The sequence below is a fragment of the Sorex araneus genome, chromosome 2 (genome assembly GCF_027595985.1).
Source record: "Sorex araneus isolate mSorAra2 chromosome 2, mSorAra2.pri, whole genome shotgun sequence".
Classification (NCBI taxonomy): Eukaryota; Metazoa; Chordata; class Mammalia; order Eulipotyphla; family Soricidae; genus Sorex; species Sorex araneus.
This window is the reverse complement of record NC_073303.1, coordinates 19,468,140-19,495,904: the sequence shown is the minus strand read 5'-3', so window position 1 is coordinate 19,495,904 and position 27,765 is coordinate 19,468,140. Positions and strand designations below refer to the sequence as shown.

The 27,765-nt window shown below is 45.9% G+C and overlaps 1 protein-coding gene across 10 annotated transcripts in view; it reads right to left on the bottom strand.

The window, feature by feature from the left end:
- The window catches only part of ATXN1 (ataxin 1), a 454,093-nt gene that overhangs the window by 161,508 nt on the left and 264,820 nt on the right, over window positions 1-27,765 (bottom strand). For all 10 annotated transcript variants that reach the window (XM_055125681.1, XM_055125678.1, XM_055125684.1 and 7 more), the window contains one exon: window positions 12,817-12,944. The gene's annotated coding sequence lies outside the window, so the exon portion shown is untranslated. The remainder of the gene's footprint in view (window positions 1-12,816; window positions 12,945-27,765) is intronic.

Here is a 27,765-nt window from a genome sequence, read left to right as displayed (position 1 = left end):
GCAGGTTCTTTCCCTTCTAGGTGAGCTTTCACGTACTGTCTATCGAGGCAGATTGTAAAAGAAAACCATGAGACGTTCCGATCCTGAGCCCTCCCTGGGCCCTCGTGTGCTTTACCAAATTTCCGTTACAGAGAACAATCATCAGGCCTAGAGGAGGGGTGTGGGCTGACATCTCGAAACACAATTCCCCTTTGGTGTATGTATTATTCCTATCAAGATGAGAGAAATGAACTCATGGCCTATGTACAAGAAGGGTGAGTGTTTACCACTGAGCACTAAAATCTTGTCTTTACATCCCGTTGCTCATCGATTTGTTCGTCACCAGTAACATCTCTCATTGAGAGACTTATTGTTACTGTTTTTGGCATATCCAATACGCACGGGTAGCTTGCCAGGCTCTGCCTCTCGGGCTGGATACTCTCAGTAGCTTGCCAGGCTCTCCGAGAGGGGCGGAGGAATCGAACTCGGGTTGGCTGCGTGAAAGGCGAACGCCCAATCACTGTGCTATCGCTCCAGCCCTAAAATACAAATGACATAACCTTGGTGGGGAGATTCACAGCCTGACTTCTTTATAGTATCAAAATTCACTTAGAATGTATACTGTTTTTTGTTTGTTTGTTTGTTTGTTTTGTTTTTGCTTTTGTTTCTGTTTTTATTGGTGGTGGAATATGGACACTGGTGAAGGGATGGGTGTTTGAGCATTGTGTAACTGAGATATAAGCCTGAGAACTTTGTAACTTTCCACTTGGTGATTCAATAAAATAAATTAAAAAAAAATTCACTTAGAATGTATTGTTCTAGGAGCACAGTGTCTTCTACAATTTAAACTATTATTAAACTTAAAAATAATGATCCGTGTTGCACATACTACTCACTTGACAAAAAATCTATTATTGAAAATTTATTTTTTTAAAAAAATTATTATTTTTTAATTAAAAAAATTTGGGGTCACACCTGGTAGATTTCAGGGCTTACTCCTGGCTCTGGGTTCAGGGTTCACTCCTGGAAGGGTTTAGAGTGCCAGGGATCTAATCTGAGTCAGCTGTGTGCAAGGCAAGCACCCTACCTACTGTACTATTGCTCTAGCCCAAACTGATTAGTTTATTTAATTTGTTTAAGAAACATTGTGGAAACATAAGGTGTTCTGAAACCATAAACAAGGTACTCCCCTGCATCCCACAACCCCCCTCAGGCTACATTCGGCTGTGTCAGAGGTGCACCCTTGGGGGTGCTCAGAGATCACTCTTGGTGGTAACCACAAAAGAAGTCAGGAATCGAAGTTCGGCAAGGCAAGTGCCCACCTGCTGTACTGTCTCTCTGGCACTTGGAGTTTCTCTCTTATATTTTTTTGCTTTTCTTTTTCGGGGGGGGGGTCACACCCATCAATGCACAAGGATTACTCCTGGCTCTGCACTCAGGAATTACTCTGGCTGTGCTCGGGGGACCATATGGGATGCTGGGAACTGAACCCGGGTTGGCCGTGTGCAAGGCAAAAAGCCTACCCGCTGTGCTATCGCTCCAGCCCCTGGAGTTTCTCTTTTGTCTAATTATTTCTCTTCATTCCTGTCCTAGACCTTCAATATCTATCGCAGGCACAGAAGATGGAAGCAATAATCACTGAGTGTATAATGTGTGATGGAATGTTCAGGCATTTTCTCGCTGGCTTCCTCATCATTAAAGACATAGTCACATATCATTAACCTCAGATAAGTGTAGTCATTCCTGAAACAAATAACAAGACGTCTCTAAGAGTCCTTTGAGAATGAAAAGAAATGCATAAACTTTATGCCATTTGCGTGTTTCAAATGCTCTGGGATATATCTTTCTTCAGATCCCCTTGTTCTCCATCTCCTGAAAATGTTTCCAAAGAAATCCACCAAAAAGTCCATTTTTGGTAGAAAAGCCCTGGAAACTACGTGCCCACGAGACAGGAGGAATTCCTAGGAGGATGTGCCAGCCCATCACTGGCGGGGCTCTTCATGAAGATGCATCATCATTCAATGTCAAATAACCACCCATTGTAGTCTTGCTCTTGGCAAGGTCAACTCTGTTAGGGACTCTAAGAGACACTGTTAGGGACTTCTCACGGGTCAGATAGTACAGCGGGTAAGGTGTCTGCATGGCACACGGCTGCCCCGGGTTCAATCCCAGCACCCAAGTGGTTGCCAAATCTTGCCAGGAGTGATCCCTGAGTGCAGAGCCAGGAGTCACCTCTGTGTATCACTGGGTATGGCTCCCAAGCAAAAGAAAACGGAAAGCTATAATCCTCATGACTTCCATAGAAGAAAAGGTGAAAAAACAATTTTTGGCTAGTTCAATGGGACAGAAAGGGAAAAGGAGAGTAGTGAAGAGGAAGAGAACAAGGTGAGTACTGTTGCTTTTTGATGCTGGGTATGTGGATAAATGACCAAAGGCCAGAAAACCAGATTTGGTTACACGGAACTGCTGTCAGGCCAACCCTGTGACCAGGAAACAGAGTCCAAAGCCACAGGGGAGGCACTTTCTGTCATCTTCCCTCCATCCAATGACGGGGCCTCTCAAACACATGCCCAGGCTCCTAACTGCATGCCAGGGTCGACAAACATCTGGAACACGAACTCAAGTCACTAAAAAAACAAACCATGATGTCATCGACTATTCTGAGATCCCTGACCTTAGTGGCCCGGTGTTGGCCACATCTGACCCAGACCATCCACGGATCACCTTGCTGGTAATTCTCCCTGCTCTCTTCTTAAGTGACGCGCCCATGGTTCTACCATCCTCTTCCTGAAGGCATGCCCAGATGAAGGATATGGAAAATCCTCTTGGAGCAAGGAGACTGCCAGGTTCCTTCTGACCCCTGGTGCCACCCCGTCCTCCCTTTTCCATGGCCTCTCCCTTGCTTGCATGTAGGGAAGTGGCAGCCAGCAGGTTGCTAGGACAACTGGCGTCAGCACTGGGGCACAGAAATAGATCACCAGCAGCGCTGGGAACCTGGCTTGCAAACTCAGACGACTACACCAAGGCACCGACTGGCAGCTAATCTGCTCCACGAAAGGGGAGTGAGAGCATACCATCCCAGGGGAGAGCGCTCATGCTGACATATTAACCTTTAATCTACACTTGGGCTTGATGTGGGGGAGACAGAAAGGGAGCGAAAAGCTCACTTAAGATAGAGACTGAGTGACTGCGTTCTGAATCATGCGAGCTAAGAGACAGAGGCCATCACCAATGGGAACTGGTTTATTTAATATTGAAATCTCCTTGAAGCACTTGTTCGTTCATATAAGCCAAGGCATAAAAGTCAGAAATTGGAAGAGCGACTGAGGTTGCCAAAAGGAAGGGAAAAATTTCGTTGGTACAAATAATAGCTGTTTGCTCCCGTTCCGAACACTCGCATCCGAATCCCCAGCCCCTCTTTCTTCCAGAACAAAGGAGAAGAGACAATGAAGACAAGAAAACTAGGGCTTGCTCTGGGAGAAGAGAACAATCCCCGTCCTCTCTGAACTACAGGGCAATTTAATCGGTAGCAGAGTGTAAGACTCCCAGGCATCGATACTTCCTATCAAAATTTTGCATTTTTTGGGCTAGAGAAATAGTAGAGCAAGTCAAGCACTCGCCTGGCTGACCAGGGTTCACTCCCTGCATCACACACGTGTGCTCAGCATCCCCTGAGCCTTGCCAGGAGTTATCCCTGAGCACAGAGACTGGGGTAAGTCCTGAGCACAACCAGGTGTGGTCCCAAAACATTTTGTTTCTTAGCCCTGAACGCATCACAATTTTTTTTTTTCAGTTCTATGCAAGCTACAAAGACTCCAGGGGGAGAAAAAAAAGGAAGTGGAGAGAAACCTAATAGAAGTTGTAGAAAAGGATTGAAACGTGAACATTTTAATTTCCAAGGGGGCACAAAGGATGGTGTCCAGTGGTCCTATCGAGGGTTTTTGGGTAGATGGAAAGAGGTAAGGGAGCCCAGTCTCATTTGGGGTTCTTTGCAGGGATCTCTGCCCCCCCAATGGCAAATCCATGCAATGTCCCCCCCTCCTGGGCCAGACACTCAGACAGGAGAGGGCCACGGGGACTGGCTAGACACTCAGACAGGAGTATGACCCAGGGACTGGAGGAGAGTCATCTGGAGTCCAAGGGAAGAAGGTGGCTCAGAGTCTACACGGCACGATAACATGAACTTGGCCTGAGTTTGGAACTGAAAGACTCCTGAGAAGGTTGTCACTGAACTCCCTTAAGATTTCCATTGAGCACCCTTCAACTTAAGGAAGTTGTTTCAAAACTGAAGCTCAAACGAGAAAAAAAAAATAACTAAAGAACTCACTTCCTCCAGCATATTTCAAACTGCTGCTGCTCCTCTCCCCATCCCACTCCCCAATTTTATGCTTGTTGAAAATCACTTTTTCTGAATCGTGTAAATCATGTAACATACGCATTCATGTGTCTGCGGAAGATTAAGCATAATCCACAGGATTTAGAAAAGATGGATTAATCCTTTCCATCTAAGATTCTACTTAGCAATAATTTATTCCATAGCTACCCCCTGGAAATTGAAAGGAATGTATGCTGAGGGGGTAGTTAAATGATTTTATGGTCTAAAAAAATGATTGTTTTGCAAAAGTGAAAACTAGGGGAATTAAAGGAAGCAAATTCTCTTTCTATGTCTTTAAAAAAACCCCATAAATCCCAAGCATTAATTCATTTCCTGATCAGAATCAACAGATTTCTTGAGTTCGACAACAAAGCAATGTTATTTGCTTCAACTTGTGCCTCCATGTTTTGTTACAGAGCAAAGGCGAAAGAAAATGTTTTAGAGGAGCTGGAATGATAGCACAGAGGGTAGGGCATTTGCCTTGCACGCGGCCAACCCGGGTCCGAATCCCAACATCCCATATGGCCCCCTGAGCACTGCCAGGAGTAATTCCTGAGTGCAAAGCCAGGAGTAACCCCTGTGCAATGCCAGGTGTGACCTAAAAAGTAAAAAAAAAAAATTAAAACAATTTAAGAATATGTTTTAGAGAAATGAAAATCATCAAAGGATCATGTGTTAAGACTTGCTCTGTGACAAACGATCTGTGATGAGAAATATTAGTGTCTCAGACATCATGGGAACTAGCTGATTTCTGTCTTCATACTTGTTTTCCAGGAGAGTTACACTTGCCTTTAGTCCCCAGTGCTGTCTTTGTGGGACACTGTGACGTGCAGTGGGTACCAAGAAGTGCCCTCTTGCATCTAAGTGTGCTTGCTGCCCACTGTTCATCTGAGAGCAACGTACTAGGATGAGGAGGCAACATTTCTTTAGCTGGTTTTGCCTCCGCTTCTGCATAGAGACTGACAATGGGAACTGGGAGGGTTTAGTGCCCAAAAGTGCCGGCCCTGCAAGTCAGAGGCTGCTGAACCTGGTCCTTGGTGTCATCCACATGCCCTGAGCCTGGGGCTGGTGGCTGTACTCTCAGGGACACCCAGACTCACCCCTGTGTGCATGATTTCTGCTGCACAGCCAATTGGGTGCAAGTAACTAAAAAGTGCTGAGGGCTCACAGTGATACGACACGAAGAGGGCACTTGCCTAGCACACGATCAACCCAAATTCAATCCCTGGACTCCATACAATTCCCCGAGCCTGCCACAGTGGTCCCTGAGTGCAGGGCCAGGAGTAGTCCCTGAGCATCACTGGATGTAGTTCCCCAAACAAACAAGCAAAAACTTTGAGCGCCACAACCAGGAGTTTGACCTCCGGGGAGCATGGGTGCAAACACTGTAAAGAAAAATGCAGTGAGTGAAGCCTGGTCAGCACTGCAGCCAAGTTATGTGAGCACCACAGCTCAATGCACCAGTGCCACGACCCAGTGTGTACACCAATAGCAACAACACGAGGGAAAGCAAGTGAATAATGGTTCCCAGGCGGGACAACACCCCCCTCCCCTTATTTTTGGCGGGTGGAAGAGGGGTTTGGGTCACATCTGGCTGTGCTCTCGACTTACTCTTGGTGTGGTGCTCTGGACTTGGAATGACCATATTCAACTACGGTTGGCAGGATGCAAAGGCAGGTACCTTGACCCCCATCCTGTGTCTCTGGCCCATGCCCCTCTCTATGCTTACGGAGTGGCTCCTAATGCCTCATTTCGGATAGACAGAAATTGCAGACTCCAGGCTTTCATCCACTCAGATGCAGGCGCAGTTTAATCAAGAGGTCGGTTCATCTTCTCTCCCTGGCCTGCCAACTCTAAGCAGACCTACCCATCATTTCCGGCTGGCCACTTGCCTGCCCTGATCATGTCCTTCCTCCAGTGCTGATCTTGAGTAACAACATCTGAGAATTGCAGAAGATATAACCCCTCATCACTGCACCCTGGGATTTTTATTTTATTTTGGGGAGCGACAGGTGGAGGTGCCCTTCTGGTCCCAGGGATGGAACTTGGGTCTCCCTCATGCACAGCACGTGCCCCAGCCCTTCGAGACATCTCCTCGGCCCTACAGCATTTGAATAACCATGATGTGTGTAATGAATCATCACTTACAATGGGACACGCACGCCCTGATCTCAGCACCACTCCGTGGAGAGAGCAGCCTGGCCAGCTGGGGGTGCTTTCTCTGTCGCCACGGAACAGGAGTATCATAGAAATGTGTAAACTGGTTCCCCGGCACAACTCCTGGGTGTTCTGTCTGTCCCCGCCTCCACTGAGATGCTGAGAGCAGGCAGCTGAGTCCTCGGGCAGGAGGACTCGGAGGGGTGTGCCAAGCTTGTGATGCGCTCGGCCGAGGAACTCAGCAAGTCTTGCTGACGACAGCCTCAGAGACAGCGACCCGGGCAAAAGGCAACCAACGGGGCAAGAGAGGAATCTCTGGGCTCTCCCCCGAAAAGCGACGGGAGGAAACAAGAAGAATGGGGAAAACAGAAAATCCTAGACTCGAAATCACCCGGGGAACACCCAGATTCCCGCACAGATGGTTCTCCAGGGCAGCTCTTTGCCCTGTAGCCACAAGGGCCTATTCTCGGGGCCCTGACAAAGAAACAGAGAAAAGCATCTTTTCCACTTCGTTTGTCTCACAGTTAAAACTGCTCCTTCCCCCTCTGACCGCCCCGACTGGCTTCGATTCTATTTCAGGATCATTATCGAGAATTTGCTATCATAGATGGCAAAACTACAGAGTACAAGTTGATAGACACCGAGGGAAATTCCCAAATCGCTCTTATTAGAGTGTAGAGGTGTAATTCTTTCCCTCCGGAGACTAGAAATTCAGCTCCCATTTTTCAAAGTGTATAAAGACCGCGTAATGCTGTCTAAAGAGGCGCAGAGGTATTTATTTTAGTGTTTCCATTTCTTCCTCAGAATTTTCTCTGGCACTCTGCGCGGCTATTATGAAAAGGGCGAGTCAAGGGACCCACAAAACTCAGGAAGCCTCTTGTTCTCCTGCAAGAGGATGAGGTTCCCCAGGAAAGTACCGGGAACTTCCCTTCTCAGCCCACCAAGGCATTAGGACTCGGTTTGTCCAAGCACCCGCTCTCTTCATACTAAATTGAGGAGAAAACGACGAAGCTAAGCTGCTCAGCAGAGACGAGTCTCTCAATAAATCCACACTTCAAGCCCGGCTCCCACTTTGGGAGAAAGCGTAAATATAAACGGCAATAAAACAGTGTGATTGATCGTAAGAGACAAAACCGGCACCACCCACAGACCTCCAAGGCTGTGAACCAGCTACCAAGGAAGCAAACGCCCCTCCTGGGAGAGGAGAAGAAACAGATTCGGTGCGTATTTACTGCGGGCGTGTTTTATAAATGGGCTCCTTTGCCCACAGTTACATCGACACATCGCAGATATTTAGCATCAGCTTCTAAGAAAAAGCAATGCTTCTCAATACTGGCTCCTAGTCTGTCAAAATACTATCAGACTCAAGCATCTTTCATCAGAACCGTGTTTATTAGTAATGGTCCATGCATGAGAAGCCCAGGCAAACTTTTACATCATCCTTCTAGACATTCACTCAACCAGAATTTACTGAGCGTTCACCAGTATCAAAGCTCTGGTGACCCAGGTGCTGTGGGTCACTCCAAAATAATGACCATCTTATTTCTCATCCTACTCCTCTTTCTCCCCCTCCTCCTCCTCCTCCACTTCCTCCTCCTCCTCTTCCTCCTTCTCCTCTTCCTCCTTCTCCCTGCTTTCACAGAGCTGACTCTAGTTAGAGAGACAGCTGATGACCGATGACAGAGGTAAGTGGTTAGGTGTTTACTATGGGAAAAAAGGTTCGGCCAGAGGACAGGGAGGGATGGGGGTACTATGGGATACAGGTGAAAGAAGGAGGGAGCCTGCTCTTGAGAAGGCCCATGTGAGAGAGTGGAGGAGCTTGGGGGAGAACTAGAGAACACGCTTCCTAACTTAGGTACTACTATGAAACATGTGAGTGTGGAAGTTGAGCAGCTTTTAGGAAAGCAAATTTCAATGGTCTGGAGAGTCGTGGAAAACATTTACATGTTTCCCAGCCCCACAGGGCCTGAGGACTGAACGGTGGACCCACTGGGCCAAGGATGGTTGAAAGTGGCTTCCAGTCCCCCTGAGCACTGCTTGGGAGGCTCTAGAAAATTATAAATATAATAAAAACTTCCCGGGACATCCCAAGGATCTAGCTAGTAACACTGCTCCCAGGCATTTACCTTAAGACATAGGAATGTCAGACATTGAGGGGGAGGAGGAAGAGGAGGAGGAGGAGGAGAAGAAGACAAGAAGAAAGAGAGGGAGAAGGAGGAGGAGGAGGAGGAAGAGGAAAAGGAGAAGGAGAAGGAGAAGGAAAAGAAGAAGATGCCTGGAACAAATGCCTGGGAAGAGCCAGAAACCCATGCTTGGGAACGGCCACAAACTTATGCCTGGGAACCAATATGTCAGTACAAACTGAACTATAACTAGGAACAACATGTTCCAAGCACGTGCCCATAACGTGCGCACCACGTGCCGAGCACGTGCCTACCAAGTGCCAAACACGTGCCCACCACATGCGCACCAAGTGCCCACCACGTGACGGCCACGTGCACAGCACGTGCCCAAAACGTGCCCACCACGTTCCCAACATGTGCCCAGCACATGTTCACCACGTGCCCAGCACGTGCCCTACATGTGCCTACCACGTGCCCACCACGTGCACACCCTGTGCACACCCCCTGCCCAGCAAGTGCCCACCACGTGCCCACCCTGTGTGCACCCCCTGCCCAGCAAGTGCCCACCACGTGCCCACCCCGTGCCCACCCCGTGCCCACCACATGTGCACCACACGTTCCCAGCACGTGCCCAGCAAGTGCCCACCACGTGCCCTGCACGTGCCCGCCACGTGCCCTACACATGCACTACATGTGCACTACACGTGCCCTGCAGTGGCCACCACGTGCCCAACACGTGCGCACCACGTGCCCACCTGCCGGGAACCAATGCCTGGGAACAGCCAGAAACCCATGCCTGGGAACGGCCAGAAACTAATGCCTGGGAACCAATATGTTAGTACAAACTGACCTGTAACTAGGAACAACCACTTCTTGGGAAAGGTTGCAGAAAAATGCCCAGAGAAACTGCCACCAGGGCCCACATACAGTTTCGTTAAATGTTTGTATTCTTTGCTATTCTCCCATTCTGCCCACTTCCTCATATCGTCAATTATAAAAGACTAGCTTAAGAGAAATAAAGTTGGAGCTTGCTCCCATTCTAGTGTCTTTCTGTGTCTGTCTCTCTCCTTGCATCTGTCTCCTTTTCACCCTCTCCCGGTTACCCATGTTGACCGAGTCCTGCAGGATGGGACAAGAAGAAGAAGAAGAAGGATGAGGAGGAGGAGGAGAAGAAGGAGGAGGAGAAGAATGAGAAGGAGGAGAAGAAGGAGAAGGAGAAGGAGGAGAAGAAGGAGGAGGAGGAGGAGGAGGAGGAGGAGGAGGAGGAGAAGAAGAAGAAGAAGAAGAAAAAGAAGAAGAAGAAGAAGAAGAAGAAGAAGAAGAAGAAGAAGAAGAAGAAGAAGAAGAAGAAGAAGAAGAAGAAGAAGAAAAAGAAGAAGGAGAAGAAGAAGGAGAAGAAGAAAGAAGGAGGAGAAGGAGGAAAAAGAAAAGAAAAGAAAAAAGAAAAATGACTTATAAGGATTTAGAGTCCCCCTTTCAGGGCCTGCCAGTTAACTGTAATATCATGCAAAGCAAGGAGGGGTGGGGGTACTATGGGAGGGAAGTACTATGAGGGGGTACTAAGGTGAGGGGAAGGGAGTCTTCTCTTGAGAAGACCCACGTGAGAGAGTGGAGGAGCTGGGGAGAGAAACGGAGAACATCCTTCCTGACTTACTCCGAAACATTTGAGTGTGGAGATCCCCTATAATTGTTAGACCAGTTTTCGTTGTCATTCCTTTTGTGTACAAGCCATCAAACTGGAGAGCCACTCAGATACTTCTGGAGCAAAGTGCATGTTTAAAACGGAGGTGCAGGCCGCCCCAGTGGAGTGGAAATGTGTGAGAGGAGTCCTGTGAGGTCCCGTATCGGGGTGCAGTTTGCAGGGGTGCCTGAGGATGCAAACCACCGACCCCCATGGCTGCTAGGATGATTACTCAAATGTCCTGTCTCACACTCCAAGACTTCCTGGAGACCATGGAATACAGGCCCTGGACCTCAGGACCACCCCCACCCCCCACCCCTGGCTCCCCAAGTACTGAGAAAATATAACCCAAGTCTTGTAAAAACGCACCAAGACAGTGAAGGATTACTCACTTCAAAATTTACTAAGAAAACTTGGAATATCCCACCCACCCCCTCAATCAAATGCAATTTGGAAGAGAAAGTTCTTAGCACCAAAGAAGTTCATTAGAATTTAGTATTTTCTTGCTCTCTCAGAACCCACTCCACGCACAAAGGAATTTCAAAATTAAGTTGGCTATGTGACATCTTAAAAGTTTGTACCTCAGAATTTTTTTTTTAAAAACCATTACTGAGTTTTTGAGGTTGACACGAGCACAGGAGCAGTTTGAAAGCAATTTCTTTTTCTTTTCTTTTTTAACAGAACACCATCCAATTCGGATCAAAAGCTACTCTTATTATAGTAGCTGCATCGCTCATTTTACTGTGACCTGAAGCTTAAAGCACTTTTCCATGAAACCCTTGTTTTCTTGCATAAAAAAAAAAAAACGCTTTAAAAAAAAACGCTTTAAAGAAAGAAAATGCCTAGAAGAGTCTTCTAATAACCACCTGATAGGGGAATAATTTCTAGTAAAACATCCTGTTACAGTGGCACTCCAATCTAAGGGGGCCTGATTTTTCCTCAGCAGTAAAGCAAACTTTCACAATATGAGAAGTTTTCAAGTGAATCTGAATTCACGCACCGTACTACCTTCTGGAGATTCCCAAGCAAACAACTGACTCTCAATGACTCAGCAACACTGACAATATTTTGACTTGCAAAGTGGCACTTCCGGAAGGGCGGGGCTTGCCCAGGGTTTTGGCTTACTTGGCCTCTATTAGGTTAGAATTCCACTGGCTGACTTGGGAACTGTGTGCTTTCCACGAGCGCCAATGTGATCACAGGTAAGAACAGAAACCACTTCAGGTACCAACATTACCCGTTATTACTTTGTGGCATTGGGAGATTTTTGTATCGAACAAACTTATTTTAATATGCATGAGTATTCACATCTGCCATAGAACTACATATGCATATTTTATTGCAAATATGAAATCAAACATTTTGGAAAACTGTACATTTTTTTTTTTTAAAAAACTACTGGCAATTTCTCTTTTCCATGTGTCTGCTTCTTTTGTATTTGCTAAAATATCTTTAACCCAAGTAGAAAAAAATTGGTAACTAATACCCAGAAGAGTTTTCTGACTAAATTATTAAGAAGTTGAAAAATTACATAGATATACTAAGTTATTTATGTACAAATACATGCGAACCTAAGCTGATATATATATATATATAACGTATAAGACACAGATGTATAACATATGAAGTATGGATATATAAGTACACATGCATGACACATACGACCTTCATTTGCTAAAATCTGGAAATCATATGTTCATAGGCCAGCTCTGGTGCCTTCTACCTATTTTCTCCTGGGTCAAACACCTACCTTTTGTGTGTACATGTATGACAGTCTTGCATGGGACAAAATCTCCAGAAAGTAGCAGACTAGGGGACCCCCATATTTTGTGGTGGACAAGTTCCGTGACAATCCTTCGATTCTAGGACACTACCCGTCCTTTGAAAGGTGACGAGTCACTGACATGTGGAAATAGCTTGGCTAACCTCAAACTCACCCCCAGAGCTAATCCGATGAAAAAACAAAACAAACACAGCACCTCGACCAGCTTTGAATGAGAAGCACCCGGAACAGTTCCACTCCTCAGCTTTTGGAGAGCCAGGAAAAAAAATATTATCTCTAACAAAAAATTTCATGTTGGGAAAAGTTGGATGGAAATTCGTATCTCTCACCCTCAAGCAGGAGGATTTTATTCCTCTCCCCACCCCGACCGCCCCCTACCTACCAACCTCAAAGCTTCGCACCCGTCCCGGTTCAAGAGGCTGCTCTAACTGGGAACCGATTTAACTGTACCAGGAGCAAGGGCGTTCCGACAGCAAAGAATCTCTCTATTCCACTCTTTTATTCCAGAAGGAGATAATGAGCAGCACCCCACAGAAGCGGAGAGAAAGGCGAGTCCCTGGCAAATAAAAACAGAGCCTCTCCCCTAAAAAAAGAAATTAATTGGATGATCACCTAGAGCTCATGCTAATACCCCTTCATCACCCTGGTTCCGTTACAGCCGATGACTCACGAGTCCGCCCAAGGCAAGCCAGGACAGATGTGGCGCTTGTTAACTTACAACATTCACTGTGCACGGTCCGCAGGAAGCTCCGGCCTGTCCTTCACCATGGAGACTCCCCACAAGAAGCTGCAGTGCTCTTGGGCTCAGACGCCTTCTCGCCACCTCTCACGGTGCAGTGACAACACCTAGCATGGGAACAGAAAGGAAGCAAAGGGGAGAGATCAATGCACCAGCAAACTAATCATCCATTACCCACAGCCGCAGGGTGGGTGGGGTAGACCCCTGGATCCGGTGCCCTCTTTCTAAAACATAAAATAAAATTATTTTTTCAATATTTTTGCTCTTGCCGAAGTAGACGCAGCACGGCACAGCGGGCCTCATTTCTCCTGCCATCCCGCCGCCTCCATGTACACACCTGTCCCAGACAGCCTCCCCACCTTGCAGCAAATCCCAGGGGACTTCAGACACAACCCAGGGGAGATGCAAATTTGCCACACAGACTCAACATGTGCCATTTAGACTCTCCACTCTGCGAGAGCGCCAAGAGTATCAACAGCGCTGTTAGTGGTCAGAAGCAGCCTGTTGGTAAGCCCTGAGCCAGCACACACAGGCTGACCCTGGCTGGGCACCAACTACCCACCAGCCCCTCAGGGGACCCAAAGGTCCAAGGGCCTGGATGGGCCTCTGAGCTCCAACTCCCTTTCCACGGAGGGGTCCAGGGCAGCAGGGGGCCAGAACGGGAGACGTCTGTTCTCTCCAGGAGCAAGCCAAGGAAGGCCTGGAGCAGGGATGGGAGAGGGAAATGGAGAGGCATGTGCAGGCCCGTCGCTACTCGGTCCCTGCACAGCGCTCCCCAGACTGCTGGTTTGCAGAGCTGAGTGCAGGGCTGTTCGTGGAACTGTGAAAATTTCTCCTTGGCTGTGTGCCATTTCTGTTCATTGGGGCTGATGCGCACGCGCGCACACACACACACACACACACACACACACACACACGTCCACATTGCAGGACATTTTTGTTTGTTGCCTTTAAAGAAAAGGCCTATTCATCTCGTCATCTCCCAATGGTTAAGATTTCCACACCTTGATTTTGGGATTCCCCCCAACCCCTCACCCCCCACTGCTGCATGTTCTTTAACACAGAATCCGCCCTTTCCTGGGTCAACAATAGCAGCTTACTTTGACTTTGGTGACCTTGAAGAGCATCCCTGAGCACCATCACTTGGTAGGGAGGTAGGAGGGGGTGTTTCGGAGTCAGGAAAGACATAGAATCGAAGAACCAGGCTAGACTCCTGTGGCTTCCCAAATAAAGCACCCCTGGTGTTGTCCCGGTTTCAAAGTCAAAGGCACAGGTCAAACCCAGAATGGGAAGTGGCAGGATTAGCACTGGGGAGAAAGCAAAGTTTTCAAGAGGCTAATGCGATCCCTAACTGCCAAAAGAGGGAAGAATGAAAACTACCGACCTTGGGATAGGTGAAATAAGTTCTTCAACAGAAAGAACTGAACACAGAGGAGGTAAAGGAAGACGGAAGGGAGAAGGGCGGTATGGAGTGCTAAGAGGATGTAACCACGGCTCTCGGGCTGAACAGTTTATAAAGTGAGGAGTCAACTCATTCATTGGACAGCGTCTTCCCGGACACTGGTGCCCTACTCTACCCACTCCGTATGGGGCTCACTATGTCCGACAGAAAGGATCTGACAGCCTCAAGAGTGACAGCCAAGAACCAGAGGGCCAGGCAGTGGCTCGCTGACACATTGGTCTTACGTGTGGGAGCCCTGGGTTTCACCCTGTAGTAATCTGCTTTGAAAAGCAAATCGGGAATATGGAAGATAAAGGGACACTTTGGGCAGCCGGGAGACAGCACAAGGATAAGGACACAGACCTTGCACACTCCAACCTGGGTTGGACCCTGATGTCACCTAACCTCCAGGTGTATCCCTGTAGGACTGACAACCCTCTAGACCCCTGGCACTTAAGCTGCCAGCCCAACTGGCTGAGAATCACCAGGAGGGGAGTGACCCCCTCTGTTCCCAGAGTACCAAACTCTTTGATCTGCAAATACCCTGGGGTGTAGGGGTGTGGGGTGTGGGGTTTATTTAGGAAGAAAGACTTGGGAAGGCTTTTTATTAAAGCAGGGAAACGAAGATGAGCAAGAGTTAGCCGGGCAGCAAACAAGCAACCTCGCTTTGGGTGATCTGATGAGCGACATTCATTTCTGTTACAGCATTTTCCCCTCATGCGCTAGTCATTTCAACTGGATCTTGAGTCAAGAAAGAAACAAGAGGGGCTGGAAAGACAGCACAGTAGGCAGGGTGCTTGCCTTACAGGTTGCCAGCCTGGGTTTGATCCCCCAGCCCTGTCCCCTCATACGGTCTCCTGAGTATTGCCAGGAGTGATTCCTGAGAACTGCTAGGTGTGGCCCCCAAACAAAAACAAAAGGTGTGACAGACTTCAAGCAACCAACCAGGACTGACTGACTCTAGGGATGGTTTCATTGACTCCTAGGTGGTCGATCTGGCACTCATACAACGTTCCGTGTCAGCTACTGAGAGCTCAGTAACCCAAAAGAAATAAGCACTAACTTGCTCTTAATACCTCAGAGTATATTGGTACTCCGCCCAATACAACACACAGTAGTGACTTCTGCCAGGAGAGCATCACATGGTGCAGGTATTAAAGTTGAGGTGAGGGCAGAGAGACACGAGCTCAAGGCGTCCCATGGGCACAGAGAGAGGAAAGGAAGTGCTCAGAGCACACCTGCATGCCACAGCTGGCGTCCAGAAATCCCTCCCCCCAAGGGGGAACACAGATCACGCGAGCATACACTTCTGCAAAACCTCCTCTTAGCACCTCGTATTTGACTTCTGCCAGCTGCTTCTTGACTATTACGGCGGGATTATTATTTCCCTTCTGGTCTACAGGACATGGATGCCCCTTGAATTCCGTTCTATAAGCCTACGCCCTTGATCGTGGTGGATTATCTATTTATTTAGACTGATCAAGAAAAAGAAAAAACAAACAAACAACAAAAAAACCCAATGCCAATATGGTGTTTATCTGAAGTGCTTTCTTGCTTCCTATTATCCCAGATCCGGTACAACTTAATTCTACAAAAAAAAAAAGCTTTCGCTTGCATTTTTAATTTTTTAATTAAAAAAATTTAAATCGGAGTCACACTCAGTGGTGCTGTGGGGAGCACAGGCTTCTTCTGAGAGTACAAGGATGGTGCTTTGGCCCAGCCGCGTCCAGTGATGTGGACGGGGCAGGGGGAGGTGTGGTTGCGATATTCAGCTGTGTTTTGTTTGGGGAGGGGGGACACCCCGGGCTGTGCTCAGGGGACCATGTGGTTCCAGGAGTTGAACCCAGGCAAAGCTGCACTCTAGCCCTCTGAGCGAGCTCCCTGGCCTGTCATTTGCCTTCTTTATCCTACAAAATGAAAGCATCCTCATACGGGCTTATTCGTGTTTCTCCCCTGAACGCCTGTGCTTGAAAGTACATTGGGCACATAGCAATCATGCTTCTGTCTGGCACTCTTTCCATTCCAGAGGCCCAGGACAAAAACGCATTTTCTCCTACAGGTTTCTCATCTACTTAAATGATGAGTAATACTATACACCAAGCACTCCAAGACTCAACTATACACCCTGATTTTGACTTACTAATTTTGCCATCTACGTCCTCCATCCCCCGGCTCACTGGCCTCCCCCCCCCCCGCCATATACCAACCTGTCTCCTTTTCAACTCAGCAATGCCCCAGCCCACCCCACCCTGACACATACCTGTACTGTCCTTTAAAAAATTTAGTCAAATTATCATGAATTACAAAGCTACAAAGTTATTCATAATTGAATTCCAAGTTGACAATGTTCCAGCACCCACCAAGCTAGTGTTCCTGTCCGTCAACCAATGTCCCAAGTTTCTCTGCTGTCCTTTTAAATTTATTTTTATTTGGAGACCTCACCCTCTGGTGCTCAGCGGCTACTCTAGTGCTCAGGGTTCCAGGTGGTGGACATGGACCTGCCCAGGGGGACCTGGGTAAAGCCCACATGCAGCCTGCTGAGCTGTGGCTCGGCCAAGATAAAATACCTCTCCCATATAATGTACTTTTTATATACCACTGGATTTATTTAAGTCTCAGAGGCTCAAAAACTATATACACTCCTCAGTGAAGGAAACCTTGCCTTGCCCTGCTCTATAACGTGAGCGTCTAGTCAAAGAGCCTGAAGTGAAATGATCCATAGCCGAAAACCTGTTTTCTGACTTACTTAGCCCTGACTCCAAAGGGATCCCTACTCGAAAGCTATCAATCTAAGCCCTTCTCAAATGGTCCTTATCCCCTGGGAACGGTGAGCTCCGGAGACGTCTATCAACCGTGTGAAGGCCTGGCATGAATGATTAACTTCTAACTCTGCCTCTCTCTTCTGTTCTCCCAGTCCGCCACATTTTCGGCATGAGTGGTTTTGAATGCTTGCTATCTCCTTTCTAGTTGCTCGACTTCCTCCTTCACCAACTCTTCATCAGGAGTCTCGCCCCGCACAGTCTGCCGAAGGCCACTCTGGAAGAACACCCAGGGTATGTGGACAGAAGACACGGAGCCTGAGGCAGTGGCTTTCAAACTTGAACTTGGAGGCCCTGTTGAACCACAGGTGGCTGGGTCCCATCAGGCGGGGATAACACAAGTTCCCAGGTGCAGCTGAGCACTTGAGGACTATGTGCCCAAAAGGAAAGGTTAGACTACAGGGGCTGGAACAGTAGCACAGTGGGTAGGGCGTTTCCCTTGCATGCGGTCAACCCAGGTTCGATTCTCAGCATCCCATATGGTCCCCTGAGCACCGCCAGGAGTAATTCCTGAGTGCAGAGCCAGAAGTAACCCCTGAGCGTTGCCAGGTGTGACCCCCCCAAAAAAAATAGACTAGAGAGATAGTACCGAGCTTTAGGCACTTGCCTTGCAGACAGCTGGCCTGGGTTCTATCCCAGGCATCCCACATGGTCCTCTGAGATCCACCAGCGTGACTCTTGAGCACCACTCTTTATAACCCCGAAACAAAAATAAAATACAAATATTTAAAAAATACAGCTATGGTCCCCTGAGCACCGCCAGGGGTAATTCCTGAGTACAGAGCCAGGAGTAACCTCTGTGTGACCCAAAAAGCAAAAAAAAAAAAATATAGCTAAGTCTGACAGTCAATGATCAAACCGGACAAAGGCCTGTGGGGGAATATTAAACTGTTGGAGGACAGCTGGAAAATATTTATCACTCGAAGAAGGCTGTATGCATGTCTATTCCAAAAAGCTGATCAAAGACCGAAAGTGAAACACACCTTAGCCCAATTTATAATCTGACAAGAAAGGACTTCTAGTAGTGTTTCCACTTGAGATCTTAATCTATGCTCCTATTGGCTCCGTGGGCCTAGAAGGTCATTTCTTCTCTCTCTCTCTCTCTCTCTCTCTCTCTCTCTCTCTCTCTCTCTCTCTCTCTCTCTCTCTCTCTCTTCTGTTCGCTGCTATACCTCAAAGACGTTCCTAGTGCTCTGGAACATTCCCAAGAACCTGTCGCTTGACTCCTGTTCACTAATAAACACATTCATATCAACTATACGTTCACTGCCAGTGTTTCACCAGTTCTATCTTAAACGCTTATGTTTCATTTATTTTTTTAATTTTTTAATTTTTTGCTTTTTGGGTCACACTCGGCATTGTACAGGGGTTATTCCTGGCTCATACACTCAGGAATTACTCCTGGAAATGCTCAGTGGACCATATGGGATGCTGGGAATCGAACCTGGGTTGGCTGCGTGCAAGGCGAACGCCCTACCCACTGTGCTACTGCTCCAGCCTAAACTGCTATGTTTTAATTTTGGGTCATTGGGCACACACAGCAGTGCTGAGGGGCCACTTTTATCAGTATTTCAGAGGATTTGTAGTGTCTGGGATGGATCCAAGGGCTCCTACATACAAAGCATGTGATCTAGTCCTTTGAGCTATCTCCCCGGCTCCTAACTTCAACACTTGGAGAGAAGTTCTTTTTTCTTTTTATTACTTAAGTAAACTTTCTCTTTCAACATGCTCCCTGCAAACCATGAGGTTTTTGCTGTTGGATCCAACTTCTTAGAAGCAGATAATTTCCTACAACTTCCGCCCACACACATTACCTTCACTGGTTCCAACAGCGGGTTGAGAATCTTCTAAAATCTAATCCTGAACCGAGGAGTTCCACTGGGCTTTTCTGACTTCATTCCCTCCATCTCCCCGTACATAGGTCACCAAACTGAGCTTCCCTCTTGGTTCCTAGACACCCACATATGTCAAAACTCAAGACTTGCAACTGTCCAAACCTATCAAGACATGCTCAAATCCTATGTCCATCACTGTCTTCTTCATCCAACTCCCCTAGATTTCACTATAGCAGAAGTGAGGGGGATGGGATCTCCTTAGGATACTAATCACTTTCTCCTCACCTAACACAGGCATCATTTCCCTACACAGACTCTGGGAACCTCTGCGGAGACTGGGTGTGTCTGTCTTCTTAGTGTACACCTCCTAGTGAGTTTGCAATAGAGTAACCCCTTGACACACCCTTGGTGATGACAATGTAAGAAGGTGTGTCTGTCCCTATCACTGGGACATATCCTCAACTCTCCTCTGTCGTGATCGAACAAGCGTGACTTGGAGGAGAAATCCTCATTTGAGCCAATATGAAAGTGTTCAGCTGATCAATGGCATGTCTGGATAGAGCCTCTTTTCGTACCTTAGGATCCGGTAGAGTCTCTGTATTTTTTTTCTCTAAGGAGTGAAAGGAAGCATCCAGGATGGGGCCACTGCAGAGTCTAGACATGCTTAGAGTCTAGACATGCTTCCTCTGAAAGCACATGCCCAGTCCTGCAGAGCCAAAAGTCTCATAGCCACAAGCTCACAGAGGTCAGTGACAGAGCCCGGGGCTATCCATGTCCAGGAAAGACAATGGCAGTGCAGGACTGTTGGCAGGCAGGAGGGGTCCAGTTGTATGTCAAAGGGAATTCAATAGAGAATGGGGAGAGCCTCAGGATAAGGTACCCTAAGGGAGATGATTCACCCATCTTCCATTGAGTAAGGCCTCCTTACTCAATCAACAACTGGTATTTTGTATGACTTAGCTATTGTCCATCAGTCCCTAAAAACTAGAGAGATAATAAAGGGGTTAGGACACTTGTCATGCAGGCAGCCAACCTCCATCTGATTCCCTGAGCTTTGCTAGGTGTGATCTCTCAGCAGAGAGCCAGGAATAGCCCCCCAAGACTGCCGGGCATGTTCCCCCTGCCAAAAGAAATACTTTTCCATAGTAATAATGTTAGGTATCTAGCATACACTCCAATCTATCTACCTACTACTATCCAGTGACTTGAGTTTAAATAACAAAAACTAAAATAACTATTTGCCTATCTGCCTAAAGAACATATAATCAGAGAGATAAATATGCTGCTGAGGAAAAAAAAAACCCTCTACGGTCAAACTTAAAAAAAAAAAGTAGAATTAGAATTCACGTTGATCCATGCTGCTGTTTCCTATTATTAGCTTATCACAAAAAGGTAGAGCTCCATCCACACGGCGAGAGACTCAGCAGGTATCTCTATTTGTATGCAGGTTATATCTCCTTACTGGTATAAAGCAAAGTTTGCTAGGAAATATAATTACACAATTATGGATCGAGAGAAAAGCATGTCTGCATAGCAAGAATAAAATGAACACTTATATGGAAAATACCTTAACCTGCTTTGAACAGCGGCAACTGACGTCTCCGGGAAATTATGATCTTAAAGACCAACCTGGCATATACTCCTTGGTGACAGTCTCTTCTCAGCCTTATTTGTTTAATACCCAGCTCCTGAGTGGGTTACTGAAGCCCAGCGGAAAATCCCATTGGCCCACGAGACAGAGGAATCGAGAGACCCAGGGAACAGGCAGGGCTCCGCCTCCTCGGGCTACTGTCCCTTCCAGAAAGCTTGAGTCATCACGCAGCTCGTCCCTGGGGAGAGAGTTTTACTCACTCCTGCTGGAGAAAGGCAGTGATGCATTTCCCTGCCCTTCATAAAAACAGGCAACTGCGAGGGACAGGGCTGGGCTTGTGTCTCTCCGTGAGTGGCCATCATTCCGTCACTGACTGGACGTTTCATTCTGTTTCTGCTCTATCTGTTCTCTTTTCATAACAAACTTCATAAAAACCCGAGGACACAAACAGAGATACGTTCCTCACATTTCTTTCTTCCTTTGTCAGGAGCTCCACGAGTTTTCAGTCTTTATGTATTTTATTTGGGCTGACTTCATAAATTATCAAACGGGGAGGGAAGGGCAAATAAGAAACGAGAGTGAACATTCTTCCCCACCCCAACCTTTTGGATATGCAAAGTCTCATGCCAACGTATTGAAAAATACAATTTGGGGGAAGCATCCTATCAAATTCATAACTTCCTTCTCATTTACCGAGACATTATGTGTGAAAAGCTAGGTTACGCCCGATCAGACCCTCCAATCCTGCTTTGAAAGTTATAGTACCATTACATGATTAAAAGACATTCAAATATTTTTAAAAGAACAGATTATTTTCCAATGGGAAAAAATAAGCAGCAATCTTAACCACCTAACTTTTGCATAATATTTGAACCACTAAGAACGCTCCATAATTATGTCTTGATTATGTCTGTTTTATTAACTTGAAAAATCAACAAATACACTGGTTTTAAATGTTAACCTTTTTTTTTTTGTACCCCAGGTAGCTGCTGTCTTGTTTAAATATTACAATTTTCTGATGCAATCAGAACAAAAGTATTGCAAGACAAAGGCTCTATTGAAAACTTCTCTCCTTTAGGAGGAGGCTTAATGAAAGTATTCTAGCTTAAAACTGAGCTTTCAATGGTCTCAACTGTGAACAGCAAGCAACAGAAATGCCTCTTGGCATTAGACTAGGGATTACCTTCTGGAACACCAAAGGCAGGTATACTTTGATGTGGGTTGCTTGGTGCCAGGGGAAGTACTGGAAAATACAATGATTCTTTTTCTATGAATGTGGGGTTGAATTTTGGACCATATTTGGACTGAAGATTCATTGTGTGGATGCTGGGGAAGAGTCCGGTTAGAACCGGTCAGGAGGAAATAAGGCAGGGTGTGTAATGGAGTGAACATGCTTGTCCATTTGCTACAAAGTTTTCAGCGCAAACAAAGGGAAATAGCAACCACTATTTTATGAGAATGACTGTGGCAAGATCAAGTCACCATTTGCCTTCCCTTTCCTGAACCCAGTTCAAACATCCCATGATCATGCTTCATGACAATTCTGGGGCCAAGTTTTGTTTCGTTTTTTTTTTTTTTCATTCTGATAAGGAACAATCATGCCATAGCTGTTAGGGAAGAAAAAGATATCAAGGACATCCAGCTAGGAAAGGAAGAAGTCAAACTGTCACTATTTGCAGATGACATGATACTATAGTTAGAGAACCCTAAAGTTTCTACCAAAAAGCTCCTAGAAACAATAGATTTGTAGAGTAGAGTCAATACCCAAAAGTTCGTGGCTTTCCTATATGCAAATAATGAAAGGAAGTGATATTATGAAAACAATCCTGCTCACAATTGTGCCTCAGAAAATCAAGTACCTTGGAATCAGCTTAACTGAAGGAGGTAAAGGCCCAGTACCAAGAGTCTACAGGCTTGCCGCATCTCTTCAACAACAATGGTTTCAAACCCTCTAGAGTTAGCCTCATGTGATGGTCCCCCAGCTTCTGGCTCCGTTTCTAACAGAAGAAGGAAAGAATAAGAGGTTTTCTACTTTCTGCCTTCATCTTCCAGGTTTCGGGGTTTATCCTAATATCACAGCTCAGGGAACTCACACTTACAACTCCTAACATATCAAAAGAGGAGAAAAAGCTCTCTCGCTCCCTAATTGTTTTGTCGAAAAAGCTCTCAAAAGTTCATTTTTGTTACCTTTTTCAGGCAAAATAAGAGGTCTTTTACAAAAATTCTATTGCTAAAACAATGGAATTCTCCTGGGAATGACTTGGTTATGGAAATGAAGTGACAGCTTCTTTTATCTAGCCAGGCAGAAAGTCTGCATTTATAAAAGGCATTCAGAGCACTCAACAGCCCCCGTGTGGGAGGACATAAAATGCTATTTTTAATTCAGATGGCAGCATTTCTCCCAACCGGGTCTTTCAATATATTCATAATAATACTGATCTAAAAAGGATTTTAAAAAATCCCCCGTTTCTGCTGACCCCAGTAGAAAAAGCGAGAAGGGGGAAATGAACCGAAGGCGGAACCCCGTTTCCTTCACTGGTTGCACCCACACAGGCTCAGATCAAGCCCCAAAGCTGTTGGACTCTTTTTTCCCCAGAACTGAAAGCACTCGGGCTCTGCGAGTAACAACCTTGCATCTTCTCACACAAATTTATGTTGGGGATGTGTGACTTTCACTCTCCTGCGTGTGCAGGAATCACCTGTGCCTGCCGGGAAACGGGATGCCAGCTCTTCCATCTGTTCCCAGCATTCCTTCCCAAGACTGTGCCTGCAGAGTCCAGCCTGGGGTGTGTGTGTGTGTGTGTGTGTGTGTGTGTGTGTGTGTGTGTGTGTGTGTGTGTGTGTGTGTGTGTGTGTGTGTGAGAGAGGAGACGGAGGTGGGGGCAGTGATGGGGCGGGACCACATCAGAAAACCCCATTACTAACTTCCAACAGTGGAAGCCCTTGGCTAAGTCAAAGGCACCAAGCATCAATGCATCAATGTGAGCAAGCTCAGACGTGTGTGTATATATGTGTGTGTGTGTGTGTGTGTGTGTGTGTGTGTGTGTGTGTGTGTGTGTGTGTACTGGGGGGTGTGATGGGGGTGGTCCTGAAGATCTGGGAGGCTTTCTTTCATGGCACTGGTACCGGCTCTGCAGGGACCAAAGCCTTAGCAGGGCAGACGAATGGGAAGAGTTGGTTAAGTTAGGGAAGAAGGATGTTTGGCTCTGCAGACGCTTGGCACTGGAAGATAAGTGCAGGATGAGCTGGGCTAGCACATCTGCTGGAACCAGACCCCCCAGTAAGGGCTGAAGTGAGTGCGCTAAGACCACAGGCACAGAAATAGAGGAGTCGGGGCTTGGGGGCCACACCTGGTGGTCCCCACGGTTTACTTCTGCTCTGTGCTTTAGGAGTACTCCTGACAGCGCTCAGAGGACCATCTGTGGTGTGAGGGATCGAACCCGGCACAGCTACATATGAGACAAGTGCTTCACCTTCTGTAGTTTCTCTGCATCCCAGGAGAAGTGAAAAAAAAAATCAGTAACACTCTCGTAAAATTCACATTTAAACTATTTTCCCCGAAGTGTGCAATTAAGCGATTTTTAGAACATTCTTCATATGGTGCAACCATGACCAGGACCTCATTTCAGAAGATGTTCATTACCCCCCCCCGCCCCGCCCCCACCCCGAGAAATCCCACAGTCATTCAATAGTCACTCTTCACTCCCTGTTCCTCCTGCCCTGAGCAAACACGCTCTGCTTTCTGTGCTCAGGATCAGTCTAGCCCGAGTGCTGCATCTAAACGGAATCATACCATGTATGACCTTCTGGATCTGCCTCCTTTCACTCAGCATGATGTTTCCAGGATGCTTTTAGCCAGCCGTTTTGCAACATGTCTCTGCCTATTTCCCCCCACCCCCCTTTCTGGTTATTATGTATTTTCCACATTTTGTTTATCTATTCATCAATTAACGGACATTTGGGCTGCTTCCAGTTGGGGGTTATTATGAACAATGATGGTAGGAACATTCTTGTACATGTTTTTGTTTGGATACCAGTTTTCAATTCTCCTGGGCATATGCTTATGAGATGAGTTACTGGGTCATATGGTAATTCTCTGTTTAATAATTTGAGGAATCGCCAAACTGTTTCCACAGTGGCTACACCGCTTACAGCAGTGTTGGAAGGTTCCAATTTTTCCACGTCCTTGCCAGCACTTGCTTCAAGCCCGCCCTTTTCAATGGTCATCCTAATGGGTCTGAAGTAATATTTCATTGTGGTTTAGATTTGCATTTCCCTCACCACTAAAGATATTAGCTACCCTTCTGTGCCTATTGTGCTCATTAGTTACTGTCTGTTTTCTTTGGAGTAAAGTCTATTCAAGTCCTTTGTCCACTTCAAAATTAGGTTTGTCTTTTTGTTGTTCAGTTCTAAGATTTCTCGATGTATTCTGGAAACTAGATTTTTTTGGAAGATACAGGGTTTGCAAATATTTTTTCCCATTTAATGATTATCTTTTGACTTTCTTGACAAGGTTCTGGTATTCACAAAGGCTTTTGAATTTTGGTGAATTTCAATGCATATATACATATCTTTCTCTCTGTTTTCCTCTGTTGGTGCTTAAAATGTTATATCTAAGAATCCAGATCCAAGGTCATGAAGATCTTCTTTTACTCCCAAGAGTTTTATGGTTTTGCTCTTACATTTAGGTTGTTGATCCTTTCAGCTAATCGTGTGTGTGTGTGTGTGTGTGTGTGTGTGTGTGTGTGAGAATGGTAGTTATTCGCCAAGAATCCCATGTGCTTTTTCCAGTTGCCCTAGCCATATCTATTAAAGAGAGGTCGAGATGGAGGAGTTTTGAGGAGTATGGAGTGATCTGAGTTCTCCTCCTCCTCTTCTTCCTCCTCTCATCCTCCTCTCCCTCCTTCTCCTCCTACCCTCTTCCTCCATCTCCTTCTTCTGTTTTTGGACAATACCTGCTATGCTCAGGGCTTACTTGTGATCTTCACTTACAGAACACTCCTGCATGCTCGGGGGACCATATGGAATGCTGAGCATCAAATAAGTGGGGGGGGGACACAGGTAAGGCAAGTACCCTACCTGCTGTATTATCTCTCTAGCCCCTTGAGTCCATCCTCTTACTGAAACTGTTTTCTTAAAAAATATCTGCCTATGCAGAGCGGCAGACCAATGGAACAGGGTTGAATACTCTGACACATGCCCCCCAAATATATGACCATCTAATCTTTGATAAGGGAGCAAGAAATGTGAAATGGAGTAAGGAAAGCATGTTTAACAAATTGTGCTGGCAAAACTGGACAGCTACATGCAAAAAAATGGGCTTAGACCTCCACCTATCACCATGTACAAAAGTCAGATCAAAATGGATTAAAGACCTCAACATCAGACCAGAATCCCTAAGGTACATTGAAGACAAGGTCGGCAAAACCTTCCACGACATTGAAGACACTGGTATCTTCAAAGCTGACACGCCACTGGCCAACCAAGTGAAAACAGAGAGAAATAAATGGGAATATCTCAAACTAAGAAGCTTCTGCACCTCAAGAGAAACAGTGACCAAAGTACAAAGACAATCTACAGAATGGGAAAGGATATTTATGCAGTACCCATCTGATAAAGGGTTGATATCAAGGATATACAATGCACTGGTTGAACTCCACAAGAAGAAAACTGCCAACCTGATCAAAAAATGGGGTGATGAAATGAACAGAAACTTTCCCAAAGAAGAAATCCGAATGGCTCAGAGGCACATGAGAAAATGTTCAACATCACTAATCATCAGGGAGATGCAGATCAAAACAACAATGAGATATCATCTCATACCACAGAGACTGGCCCACATCCCAAAAAACAAAAACAACCGGTGTTGGCGTGGATGTGGGGAGAAAGGGACTCTTCTTCACTGCTGGTGGGAATGCCGACTGGTTCAGCCCTTTTGGAAAACAATATGGACGATTCTCAAAAAATTAGAAATTGAGCTTCTATTTGACCCAGCAATACCACTCCTGGGAATATATCCCAGAGAGGCAAACAAGTATAGTAGAGATGACATCTGCATTTCTATGTTCATTGCAGCACTGTTTACAATAGACAGAATCTGGAAAAAACCAGAGTGCCCCAAAACAGATGACTGGTTAAAGAAACTCTGGTACATCTACACAATGGAATACTATGTAGCTGTCAGAAAACATGAGGTCATGAAATTTGCATATAAATGGATCAACATGGAAAGTATCATGTTGAGTGAAATGAGTCAGAAAGAAAGAGACAGACATAGAAAGATTGCACTCATATGTGAAATATAATGTAACTGAGAAGTACAAGTTGGCAATGATGCAATTTCTGGCAGATATATCTCTGGACTTAGTTACTAAAATACTAAAATACAGAAACCCAAAACCGTGAGGCTGCTAAGTGCGGTCACTCGACCTCATACCTCTTCATTCTCAGAAATGGAAAACAAATTATCTAATGCTTCCTTTTCAGCAGCTCCGACTTTAGGGAGAGACTCTCCAAACAATAATAGTGAGTTTTGTTGAAATATTGAATGCAATCAAAGTGAAAGTAAAGTGAAATTTATTAGTTACACAGGCGGGGGGGGGCTAGGGGTGTGGGGGGTGCTAGGGATGTGGGGGGGCTAGGGGTGTGGGGGTGCAGGGTGGAGCTATACTGTGATTCTTGGTGGTGGAATATGTGCACTGGTGAAGGGATGGGTGTTCGAGCATTGTATAACTGAGACTTAAACCTGAAAACTTTGTAACTTTCCACATGGTGACTCAATAAAAAAATTTTTTAAAAAAGAAGCATTGACATTGACAAGAAAACACAAAACTAATTTTGCTTAAATAATTTTTCTGAATTTGTAGGACTTTTCCTTATTTTCAACAGCACTCTCCATACTTTATAATGTAAAAAGGTGAGAACAATATCCTATTAGTACATACTTTCATTTGCCTATTATTAAATTATGAAAGATAAAAAAAATCTGCCTATTTATGTAAATACCAGTATTTTTCACTTCGTTAATTGTATCAGTAAATAAACCTTACTTATAAATGTATTAATTTCCAATTTGTTAATAAATATCCATCTTATTAATTTTGATTAGCTAACTTTTTATGGTGAGTACTGGTGAATAAAGTTTCCTTCTTTCATCCCACATTTTGAATATGCAGCAAGTTTCAAGAATTACCACCTCACCAGGGCCATAACCCCAAGCTTTAAAGATATTTACTCATTTTG